This window comes from Glycine soja, chromosome 14 (genome assembly GCF_004193775.1).
Source record: "Glycine soja cultivar W05 chromosome 14, ASM419377v2, whole genome shotgun sequence".
Classification (NCBI taxonomy): Eukaryota; Viridiplantae; Streptophyta; class Magnoliopsida; order Fabales; family Fabaceae; genus Glycine; species Glycine soja.
In genome coordinates, this window is record NC_041015.1 from 49062819 (window position 1) to 49076209 (window position 13391).

The following is a 13391-nucleotide window of genomic DNA, read 5'->3' on the forward strand; positions in this document are numbered from 1 at the left end:
TAAGTTTTAGTATTTTATACTGAATTTCAATTTGTTAGTTCTTTACATATTAATTTTATTTTTCAAATTTTGTAGTATCATATATTACCTTTTTAATATTTGAAAGACTTGTAATATCAAATAAAATAATATTGCAATTAATGTATATATTAACATATAAAAATGTATAGCATAGATAAAAAAAAAAAAATCAAACATGATCGACAATGAAAGTTTAAATATTGAACAAGTTGTATGATGTCTTCTCGGGTACACCACTCTACTTCTGTAAGTGGTGCATTGATTTACTAGATAATTTTTTTTTAAAGGAATCCATTAAATATATTTTTCTCCAATCATGATATTATTACAAAGTTGTTTTTACGTGGTGATTGATTTTCAAGATGGTGAGCACATACAAGATAATTTTGAGGATCCTAAGCACCTACAAAATAGCTGATAAGGTTTTAAGTTATACTACATACAATTTGGTTAAATTTTCTTATATTGTAAAAAAATTATAGATAAAAGTGGTCACAATTATTGTCACCCCTACTGGAGAAAGAAGATTCTAAATCAATTATTTGGAGCGTTCTACATAGTGGCCAAAATCATGATCACCAACTATTTTTTAAAACCTAGCTACAGAGGATAAAGTCGTTGCTTAAACATCATCTCGCCTATAAATAGACCCAAATAATTTGAGGTTCCATACTTCAAAATCCAAATCTAGCGATTAATTATAGTTTAGGCAGCAAATTATGGAATCCCATGATGAGGAGCATGCTGCCAAACTACTTAGAGCTCAAACCCACATATGGAATCACATATTTAGCTTCATAAACTCCATGGTCCTTAAATGTGTGGTTGACTTAGGCATACCAGATATCATACACAACTATGGCCAACCCATGCCACTCTCAAACCTCATTGCTTCACTACCAATCCACCCATCCAAAACTTGCTTCGTCCATCGCTTGATGCGAATCATGATCCATTCTGGCTTCTTCTCTCAACAAAACCATGACTTGGAGAATGAGCTAGAAGCCAAGTATGTGCTAACCGATGCATCTGTACTATTGCTTAAGAACCATCCGCTGAGTGTGACACCTTTCTTGCATGCCATGCTTGATCCAGTTTTGACAAATCCATGGAATCAATTTTCTACTTGGTTCAAAAATGGTGACCCTACACCATTTGAAACGGCACATGGGAAGATGTTTTGGGATTATGCTGGCGCTGATCCGAAACTTAATCACTTGTTCAATGATGCCATGGCAAGTGATGCTCGATTTGTCACTAGTTTGGTGATTGAGAAATGTAAGGGAGTGTTCATGGGATTGGAGTCATTGGTTGATGTTGGGGGAGGCACAGGGACCATGGCAAAAGCCATTGCTTAATCATTCCCTCGGGTGGAATGCATTGTGTTTGATCTACCACATGTTGTTTCTGGCTTGAAAGGAAGTGAGAACCTTAAATATGTTGCAGGGGACATGTTTGAGGCAATTCCTCCAGCTGATGCCATTCTGTTAAAGGTAAATCACTATTCACATTCAGAATACAATTTTACATTCATACCATTAACACCCAGTTTTTATACTTGAGTGATGTCAAATTTTAAAGAATTAAAGCAAATAATTGATCGATTGGAAAAAAAAATGAACGATTTTATCATCATTGATCACTTGAAATAACTTCAAATTTTTATATGTATATTGTTCACTAAGCTAGTAAGCTAGCACTAGCTAGTAGTCCAACTACATATCTGCCACTGTCATACCAAATCAGACCAACTAAGTGGTCTATATGGCTTGTAATAATCAGTACTAGTTTACTACAAGATAACTCCAGTCTTGGGCTTAAGGTCTCTCATTGAGATCTATCCATAGTAAGTTAATGAGATGTGCCAGCACTCTATCATTCATATATGTAAGGGCTATAATTTTTCTGTTTCGATTCATGAGTGAATGTTGAATAAGTAACAATAGCAATAGACTGAACTCTCTTCATCATAGTTGTGTTGTTGGAACAGTACTGTCAAGAAAGGGAAAAAAAAAAGATCTGAGCATAAGTATAGTTTGTGTGGTATATATAGCAGGTGAAGAAGAAAAGGAACACGTGGTTAAAGAGCACGGTGAGAGTTTAGCAATTACTTTTTTTTTTGGTAACTGAATTTGCCTTGTATTAGAAATGATCATTGTATTCATGTTAAGAATAAATAAAGGCAAAACATAGTGGTAAAAAAATATAGCAAATTAAATCCTATAATTTTTCTTTTGGATGAAGTATGAATATAAAAAGTAAGAGACCACAAAATTCAAGACATCACCAAAGAATTTTTCTCTATGATGACTTTAGGATAAAAATCTCATCTTTGGCATCAAAACACTTGAACACATATCCTAATTAGCTAAAGTATCAATCACATGATTAGAATCATGTGACATAATTGCAAGTAACAAAGTTCAAATGTTTCTCACTAACGCTATTAAATAAAATAAGATTAATTGAAATTTATTTGTATTTGAAGTCAAGACACAAATATTTTTTTGCTTGCATTCAAAATAAAAGAAAACAAGTTCATCTAAACGCTTAATGAAAATGGTTGGAGGTAGACAGAGGTGAATGCACATATAAGCTTGTTCTCACAGTATGAATTTTTATACTTGAATATAATACTCCTATTCATGTGGGCATAGATGCAAAAGTTTGAGATGAGGAAGGTCACAAGATTGGATAGGTTTGGAAGATAAATGGTTTGTGAGAATATATAAATGTTAAATTAAAACATATTATTGGAAGACAGTTGAAAGATTGGCGTTAGAGTAGTTAGTGCGATGGGAATAAATGCTATTATTGGAAGATGGTTGAAGGATTAGCGTACGTGGAGCTAGTTATTGCGGTGGGAATAAATGTTAAATTAAAACATATGATTGGAAGACACTTGAAGGATTGATGTCGTAGTAGTTTGTGCGGTGGGAATAAATGCTATTATTGGAGGATAGTTGAAGAATTAGTGTACGTGGGGCTAGTTATTCCAATGAGAATAAATGCTAAATTAAAACATATTATATGGTAAATTAAAACATATTATTGGAAGACAGTTGAAGGATTGGCGTCGCACTAGTTAGTGCAGTGGGAATAAATGCTATTATTCTCATCTTAATAATAATTTCATGCCAACAATGAAATTAATGAGACTAAAATAAAATAAAAATAATTTTATGTAGACTTAAAATAGATAAATTAAACTTACAGAAATTAAAAATGGAAAGAAATTATAAGAATTAAAGAAAATTGCTTATGTCTTCAAATGTCACTTAAAGTTGTGTATGCTTTTTATTTTAAATATTGGGTTGCACAAAAGAAATGACCATTGTGTTCATGTTAAGAATAACTAAAGCAAAACATAGAGGCCAAAAAATATAGCAAATTAAATTCTATAATTTTTCTTTTGGATAAGTATGATTACAAAAAGTAAGAGACAACAAAGTTTAAGACACCACAAAATTTTTTTCCATAAATTTCTCTATGATAATATCAAGATAAAAATCTCATCTTCACTTCAAAATATTTGAACACATATCCTAATGAGTTAATGTATCAAACACCTGATTAAAATCATGTGACATAATTACAAGTAACAAAGTACAAATGTTTTTCACTAATGCTATTATTTCTATAATCTTGGATGCTCATGGAATAAGAAATTTTTTACCATGAATAGGTGAATCATACAATATATGTGATTAAGGGGTTGAGTTTCAAAATTCTATTGCATTTCCACCTAAATGCATGCCCAATAAGTTTACTTTATACATACATGTCCAATATATATAACTGTTCTAATTTTTTTTTTTTCATTTTTAGTTCCTACATTAATGTTTTTACGTTATTGTTAACAGGATATTGTTGTTTACGCGTCAATGATAGGTTATTATGGTAGCATCACATCACCTTTCATTTGTCATGTCTTGCATTTTTTTTATTATAATAAATAACAAGAATTGAAGTCAAAAAAATATCACTTACAAATGTCAATATGATATTTAAGTCTCTTTAAATAATAAAAATACTTCTTGATTATTAATAGAAGTATATATATATATATATATATATATATATATATATATATATATATATATATATATATATATTCTAATATGTATCTTTAAGTCTTTATAAGATGTTATAAGATTTAGAATGACAAATCTAAAACTTTAATTTGGTAAAGTTAATATTTTAATTTGCAAGAACTGATCACTGTTTTCTCTTTTTACTTATAGAAAAAACAAAGAAAATAGTTATTTAAGAAAGTATGGTATTCCTATGCCGACAAATTAAAAAGCAAATGGGCAAATTTTGGCTCATCATCAATTAGATACGCAATCACCATATCGTATCTAATAAAAGTAGAATCGCATCAATCATTATTCCTGTGCAAATTCAATTATTGCTATGTATAGTAGTGATGTAATAAATGAATCACACCCCTTCTTTAATTTATATACAAAGAAGGTAATATTATATTTTCCTTACAAATTCTTTTACCATATTACAAAGAAAATATTAAATAAAAAAATACATATATTTAGTAAATTGAAAATATAAAATATATGAGAAAATAATTTTTATACAAGAATGAGATGAATAAATTTAAGCCAGATAATTATACATGGATAATTGAAACTAAAAGTTATATAATCACGTGAAATAGTCATTTGTCTCTAAAATATTACATAGTTTATAGTTTTTTTCTCTACCAAAAATAAAATTTATATTTTTCAATGTTCAACATACGTAATAAGATCTAATGGCTAAAATTTATTAATCTCACTCTCACGTTAAAAAAAAAACTTTCTCCCTATATTATCAAATAATAAATTAACTTGTATGAAAAGAATTATAAAAATGTCAATTTTTTAATAATTACTTTAAAAATTATATTTAAAATGATTTTTAATTAGCTGAAAATATTTTTTATATGTTAGCAGTGATAAAAACTAAATATAAATATAACTTAAAATATTATAAAAATTGTTATAAAACTAAATTAAAAAGATCAAATGAAAATATTATTATAACATTAAAATAAAATAATAATATAATAATTAAAGTAATCAGTTAAAAATTATAAAAGTGATAATAATTTATTTCTACATGAGAAAAGTATAAAAGGAACATTACTATAAAATATATCTAGAAAACATTTCATAAACCAGTCGTTTTAATAGACCTCTTCGAACTCCCGTTATGTGGTGTTGATATTGTTCTCGATGTAGAATTGCTCAAATGTTTGGGTCTCGTTACTACATATTACACCATGCTTTTTATGTCTTTCACCCATTTGGGCCAACCCATCCAGTTGTTTGCAGATGTACCAATAAGGCCAGCTCAAGCTTCAGCCTAACAGCTTAAGCTTATGATACATACTGAGTTCCTATCGGCTTTGTTCCACATAACCCATATTCCCGACCTAACCCAACTTTTATCTTCTTCACCCATTTCCAACGACACCACCCCTCCAGCCATTGTAGCCATTCTCTCCAGATTCCAAGACTTATTCATTGAACCTTTGTCTCTTCCCACACATCATTCTATCACACACCACATTCATCTCCTCCCTAATTCAAATCCAGTAAACGTGAAGCATTATCGTTACCCACATAGTCAAAAAGTTGAACTAAAGAAGCAGGTTTCATCCATGCTCGATGTCGGTTTGATTCAATTAGGCAAAGACCTTTCTCTTCACCAATGTTACTAGTTAAAAAGAAAGACAATTGTTAGCGATGTTGTGTTGACTATCACGCACTGAACGCGATAACAGTGAAGGACAAATTTGTGATGCCCACCATCGATGAACTCCTCGACAAGCTAGGCGACGTGTCATGGTTTTCCAAGTTGGACCTTTGCCATGGATTCCACCAAATATGTAACATCCCAATTTTTCGTAAATAAATTTAAAAAGATTTTTAGTAAAATAAATAAATAAATAAATAAATATAGAGCAAATAATAGGCTGAGTACCCTAGGTATAAATAGTTATGTTAAGTCAGCTGCCTCCTTTTGGCCTCATTTTCGTTTTTCCCCTTCTCCTCTCAAAACTCTTTCTTTTTCCCGCAGCCCACCAAACCAGTCTTAGAAAAACGACGATCTCGAACCCGTTCACCGTTGGATCATCGTGAAATTTGAGTATCATGTTAGCAACAGAATTCCGAGAATTCTCACCGTTGGGAATTTCGATACCATGTCTGAACTGAGAGAAACACCCTTCGCATTGTAGCCTTTTTCTTTCCCGCAGAAACCCAGAGCTGTCTTGGTAAAACTACGATCCCGGTTTCGTTAACCGTTGGATTATTGTGAAATTTGGATATGTTGTTCGAAATTCAATTCCACACGCTTCCACCGTTGGGATTTGCGACATAATATTCTTGGAGGGAGAAAAAGGAATCGCATGAAGACAGTATAAGTGGAGGTTTCAATCTCTTCTCCGTCTCTCTGACGTTTGGGAATTCTATCGGAGCAGTCGGAGGAATAACTGAAAGAATTTCAGGGAACCGCTAGAGATGTTGCTATCCCTGGCTGAAGACACGTGAGTCCGCTCAGAGGTAAGGAATGAGTTATTCACAGTTGGGATTAGTGAGAACATGTGTAGGGATCCTTAGAGGATTAAATTGGGGTTTTATTTTGAGATGTTTATTAAATTGCAATTTTTCCTTTATGATTATAAATAAAATATTGATGTCCTAATGAAAATTGCTTGATAAATTGTGTTCTTGATATTTGTATATTTCGACCTATGATTTTGATATAATTGTGTAATATTAGTTAAGGGGTTTTAGTCCTAATGTTGTGATAGTGTTTTATATAAATTGTTATATTGAGGATATGAAATGATGATTCAAATTGTGAGTATGTGATGAATTGTAGAAGAATATGTTGCTTTGAGATTATAATATTGTTATTGAGATTGAGTATAAGTGTAAAGTTGAACATGTGTTAATTTGTGAGATACGTGTAAACATGTGATGGTGGATTGTCACACTATGAGAGGTGAAATTGTGAATGAGTTCTAGTTGTGGATAAGTGTGTAGTTAACACTTGATGTGAAATTACTTGTGTTGTAAGCTATGAATTGTACAATAACCCGACCAGTGTTATCTTGAGAAAAGCGTTGATGCGCAGTGATAAAGAGAAAATGTAGGTTTCCTATTTAGGAGCCAGTGTTAAATCATAGTGCGATTGTGTTGAACGTGTTTAAAACACGAGTGTAAGGTCGTGGGTATTGTATAATTCATGAGCAGTGTCTGCATGCAAAAATTATTTTAGGGGTTGGACCTGAATCAGGAGGGAGAGGCCCTGACGGACTCTTCGGAGTGTAGGCCTTGGGGGTCACCGGGTTTGAGTGCTCCTTTAAGCCTATGCTGATCTCATATGGTTGGAGCATTCTCGCAAAACATCGTGACCCTGACTGGTCTCCCTATGATCTTACTTAGTGAGAGTGACCTGACAAACCCATTGTGTGGTGTGTCTTGTTATGTACTCCTAAGCGCCCCAGGGTGGTTTTTCACTGACATGGTACCACATTGCATATAGGATTGAGTCTTAGCATAACTATTGCATATGCTTGCTAATTGATGTGTTATTATATCTTGATCGAAGTGTGGGATTCTTGTGTAATGTGATTGATAATTGAAAAATGAATTTTGAATGATGAAGTGGTGAAGTTACGTGAGCTATGTTTAAGCAAGTGGTATCTCATTTATATAATATGTATATTTAATTGTCTTGTTTCTCTATTAGCTAGGAATGTGATAACTCACTCCCTGTGTGTTGTTGTGTTTGGATCCTGTGATGATCTTGAACTTGTGTTCGGGGGAGCAGATGAATAGGTGGATGACTATGAAGAACCTCATGCTAGAGGACACGGGAACACCACGCTCTGATAGGATGTGACATTAGGATATAGGTTCTATATTAATTGTATGAGACTTATATGATTTTCTTTGAGTCGAGATGACTTTATTATTTATTTAGACAAATTTGAATATGATGTAGAAGAAAGTGAATGTGAGCCTTTTATCCATTTGAAAAGCTTGTATTTAAAAATGTTTTAAAAATACTTTTAATTAATATTTGAATTTTTTTTCCTTTATTAATATATATGTGAGGGGTAGAGGGTGTCACAAAATACATATGGCAGATGCGGATATCCCAAAACCGCCTTCAGAACTCACTAGGGCCATTACAAATATAGGGTTATGCCTTTTGGCCTTTGTAAAGCGCCGACCACCTTCTAGGCAACCATGACTGAACTACTTAAACCCTTCTTACGCAAGTTCTTTGTCATGTTCTTCGATGACATCCTTGTTTATAGTTCTTCATTGCTAGCTCACGTCCAACACCTGGAAGTAGTCTTCGACGTTTTGTCCAAAGGATGGTTCCATCTACAACATTCCTAATGTCTGTTCGCCAAGAATACCCTTCAGTACTTGGGACACATAGTGCCAACCGCAGGTGTTGCTCCTGACCTTACCAAGATTAGTGCTATGTTGAATAGGTCATCATCGACATCCACCACTGAATTGTGTGGTTGTTCGCTGGTCGGCAAGTGTACTGATTCGCACAAGTAGTACATAAAACAGTAAGACCGAGTGTCGAGTTCACATGGAATTTATTTCACCTAGACTATGTATATTCAGTATGTAAATACTTTTAAAGCTTGGAAATAAGGTAAAGATTAAACAGTGAAATAAGTTTCTGCACTGTTAAACTACTTGGACAAAAGTAAAATACTCAAAGTTGTAAAATATGACAAATATCAAGATAAAAGCGTTGGGGAGTTTCCTACTGAATTTTCTCTTGTCGTCTAAAAGGATTTTTCTCTATTTAATGTTATCCTACTGTTCTTACATGGAGAAAATACTCAGACCATGATTCCTCACATGAATGAGCCTAAGTCTCTTAGCCTTTGTCTTGATTCCTCAACAAACTCACTCTAAAAGAGTTGCACTAAGCATACAGTGTAAAATATACTAGATCACTGCACTTCATTCCCAGACATACAAATTTCTAGCTTATTTTATCCAGTTCTAAGGTTTTAAAGCATTTTCCAATAATAAAAAGTCTAACTAAACATACAAATGGGTGATTAAGCCACAAGCATGTAAAATAAGTATAGATGGAAGCAAAGAACACCAGAAAATAACATTAAATAGATAGTTAGAACATTACATCAAGAGTTTCAGTAGTTACTCCCCAACAAGAGGTTCTAGCCTTCAATTACAAGTAAAGCTTCAAAATACAAAGAAAGAAAATGTTTTTGGTGAAAGAAAATGGAAGAAGATGATGGAGAATGTCTTATCCAGTCTCTCAACCTTATTTCTCTCTGTTTTTCACGTAGCTAGGCTTGGCTAGACTCTGGTTGAGGTGAATGTTAGTGGTGACCTTTGGTTTTCCGCCAATCTCAGTGTTTTAAAGGCTCTTGGACTTCTCAGTATACAAAGGCTCGCTCAGCGAGCATGTCTCGTTGAGCAAAAGTAAGTGAAATTCTACTAAGCGAGCTAAGCGCGAAAAGAGACAACGTCCTCGCTGAGCAGGCTGGCTGCGCGCTGAGCGTGCAGATCTCTGACTTATCTTCTTCTAGGGTTTCCCATCCGCTAAGTCAACTGGTTGTCTCGCTAAGCGGATGAGGCTCGCTTAGCCAATCTGTCTCGCTAAGCGAGTTCATCAGTAGCTTTTTGCACCTTCTCTTTTTTGGCCTACAAAATGAGTTGACTTCAACATTAGGTCATAAAAATGGAGTTTCTACTCTATAAAATCACACAAGAAAGAAAATATATACAATTTCCATAAAAAGAACCATAAATTGGAGGCACATTGTTATTTTCTTGCAAATTTTCAATATCATACTAACTCATAAATAGCAACTAACAGTGGCATCCTTAGTCTAACCAGATTTTATTGTCGTTTCATTCAAGGATACACAGTGTTGGTTGCATCGTTAACTGGGTTGTTGCGCAAGGACCAATTTAATTGGGCACCTGAGTCTCAATTAGCTTTCGACCCCTTGAAAAAGGTTATGACTCAGGATCATGTCCTGGTTTCGCTAGATTTTTTAGTCCATTATACTTTGGAAATAAATGCTTCTGACGTGGTGATAGGGGTCCTTCTTATGCATAACCACCACTCAATTGCTTTTTACAGTAAGGTGTTTTGTCCCTGTTTGCAATAGTCTTCAACTTATGTCAAAGAACTGCACACGATTACCTTAGTTGTGTAAAAATGGCAACACTACTTGTTGGGTCATCCATTCTCCATCCTCATGGACCATAAAAGCCTCAAGGAGCTTATGTCACAGGTGCTCCAAACCCGATAACAACAAATTTATATTTCCAAATTGATGGGGTACGACAATATAATCCAATATCTCCCCGGTGCCGGCAATGTCATGGCAGATGTTTTATCGCGTGTCCCCAACAAGGGCCAATACTTCACTCTTTCTCTTCCTAATTTTACTTGGAGCAGCTCATCCATTCCCTTCACAAAACTACCACTTTTATAGAATTGATGCAACAGGTTCATGAGCATCCCGAAGCTCACCCTGGCTTCTCAATCCACCATAATTTATTATTTTATCAAGGGAAGATTTGGTTGTCGTTAGACAGTCCCTTTGTTGCCCTGCTCTTGGCGGAATTTCATAGCTCTCCCTTGGGCGTCCATATGGAGGTAGCCAAGACCCTTCATCGTCTTGAGGAAAGTTTCTTTTGGTTAAGCATGCACTAAGTTGTTAAGAGTTATGTTGCTCAGTGTCTCATCTGCCAACAGACGAAGTATGAGACACACAAGCCTATCGGCCTACTTCAGTCGTTACCCATTCTTGTTGGTATTTGGGAGGACATGTCTTTTGACTTTATTACTGGCCTCCCTCGGTTCCAAGGTATCATTACCATTCTCGTGGTAGTCGATCGTTATTCCAAGGGCGCATATTTTGGTGCCCTTCCACAACGACACATAGCCTACAAAGTGGCTCTGCTTTTTCTAGATATGGTGTGTAAATTACATGATTTTCCCCATAGCTTGGTTTCCGACAGAGACCTAGTGTTCATCAGTATGTTCTGGTGCGATCTCTTCCACCTGAGTGGTACTAAGTTGAGGATGAGCACCTCCTATCACTCAGAGACAAACGACCAAACCAAAGTTCTTAATAGAACTCTTGAATAGTACCTTTGCTCATTTGTCCATGACCGCCCCGCTTAATGGTATACCTGCCTCACACTGGCTGAATGGTCTTATAACACTTCTGTTCATTCGGCAACAAGGTTTTCTCGATTGACATTTGGCAAGCCGCCTCCCTCCATCCCTCATTACCTGCAAGGCTCATCTTCGGTAGAAACTGCTGATTATCTTCCGACTACACAGAATGCCATCCATCTTCAATTACAAAGAGGTTTGCAGAAGGCTCAAGTGGCCATGAAATAATACGCCAACAATCACTGCTGCGAACTCTTATTCAAGGAAAGAGATTGGGTTTACGTGCATCTCAGGCCCTACCATCAACTCTCACTTCAACCGACCTATTCCAAGCTATCAAAGAGATTCAATGGCCCTTTCCAGGTATCAGAACGTATTGGCTCCATCGTGTACCACCTCCAGTTGTCATCAGACTACAGAATACACCCAGTATTTCATGTATCCATGTTAAAACCACACCACAACCCACCGCCGACAACCCCAGGCACTCTTTCCCCCATTATAGGCTAACAATCATCCTGTGGTCAAGCCCTTTCAATTTTGGACTGGAAGTGGAATCATACAACGTCGCCTCCTTCCAAAATGGTGCTCGTCCAATGGTGTGGCTTATCCCTTGAAGACACCATCTGGGAGAGTTGGGAGTCTCTGTAGACTGCATACAACCTTGAGAGCAAGGTTGACTTTCTAGGGGAGGGTGTTGATAGCAACACAACCCAAGCACCCAGCAGAAAGCCCAGAATGACACTAAGGAGGCCTACCCATTTCAAGGACTATGAGTGATCTTTTCCCACGCACCTAAGAATATTCTTATTCTGTCATTTAGTTAAAAAGCTCCAAATTAGTTATCACCACTACCTATTGTTGTTATCCTTCCATAACAGAATTTGTCCTATTGTAATCAGTCAATGATTGGCTTAGTATTCATCTACAGCGTTCCTATATAAACCGCATAATTGAATAAAATGAGCAAGAAAAGTTTATCAATTAGCTGTTACTTTACCTTAGTGTAGCTTAGTCCTCTATCAGCAACCTCGTGAAGTGGCATGCATGAATAGCTAGGCATTGTTGCTGGAGATATTCATCTATATTCTGGTTCTAATTCAAACCATTTATGAAGTGCAACTGTGAAGAGAGGGAGAGTAAGAGAAAGTACAAAGGAAACAAAATATTGCAATGGTTAGTTGGTTACCTCAGGCTTCTCCTACCATATCAGTCTAGGCCCAATAAATTTAATATGTTTTGTTTTAATTGTTTTAAACTTTAAGGATGTAGTGATATGAGTGTCAAACTCACGCTTGGCAAACCGAAGTACTACTTGAAGTGTACTAATAAATTAACACTATGGATTGACAATGAATTAAATTAAATAATTTTGATTCATGTTATTTTTCTCTTTATCCTTTTAGTTTCTCTATATTGATAAGCCTGTTTTAAATCTCCCCGTAAAAGCACACGGCTAAGAAATTTATGGGAAGCGAGCAAGGTTGTGTGAGGCGACGATGATAATAATAATAATAATAAACAATAAGTTTGTTATGTTGAAATATTGTGTTGCACTACTGCCATTCGCCTACCAAAATATGTTTCAGTATAGTTCCAAAATAAAGTTTGAGATTTCAATTGGTTTTAGCTGCATCATAGGGTACATTTATTAAAACTTGTGTGTGTGTGGCATGAATAAATGACACAACAAACACAATATTCATGAATTGTGCTAATGACCCAGCTTTGCAAACTATTATGCGTAGGTAATTTTAACTCTTTTTAACTCATATCTGACATCTTTTTTTGGTTGTGCTCATAAGATTACTTAATTCCTCATACGTGGTTAAAGAGCACAGTGAGAGTAGTTAGTGCGGTGGGAATAAATGCTATTATTGGAGGACAATCGAAGGATTAGTGTACGTGGGGCTAGTTATTGCAGTGGGAATAAATGCTAAATTAAAACATATTATTGGTGGGAATTGGGGATGAAAATGAATCAAGCTGTTTGTCAAGGATCTTTGGCTCGGTCTATTTAAGGCTTGGTTCGGCTTGACTTGTTTGCTATAAAGGTCAAGCTCAAGCTTTTTAAAAAACTTTTTTAAATAAAAAGGTCAAAGCCAAATTATAAAAAAAGCTTGTTAAACTTGACAAACTAGCTTGTTTAAGTAATAATA

General features: G+C 34.9%; 1 pseudogene across 1 annotated transcript; it reads left to right on the forward strand.

Moving 5' to 3' along the window:
• The first annotated feature begins 471 nt into the window (after positions 1-471).
• On the forward strand, positions 472-11849 carry LOC114384174 (annotated as a pseudogene). Its single transcript, XR_003660608.1, has 4 exons — positions 472-1514; positions 7864-7914; positions 10807-10918; positions 11401-11849. The product of XR_003660608.1 is annotated as a trans-resveratrol di-O-methyltransferase-like (transcript).
• The last annotated feature ends 1542 nt before the right edge of the window (positions 11850-13391 follow it).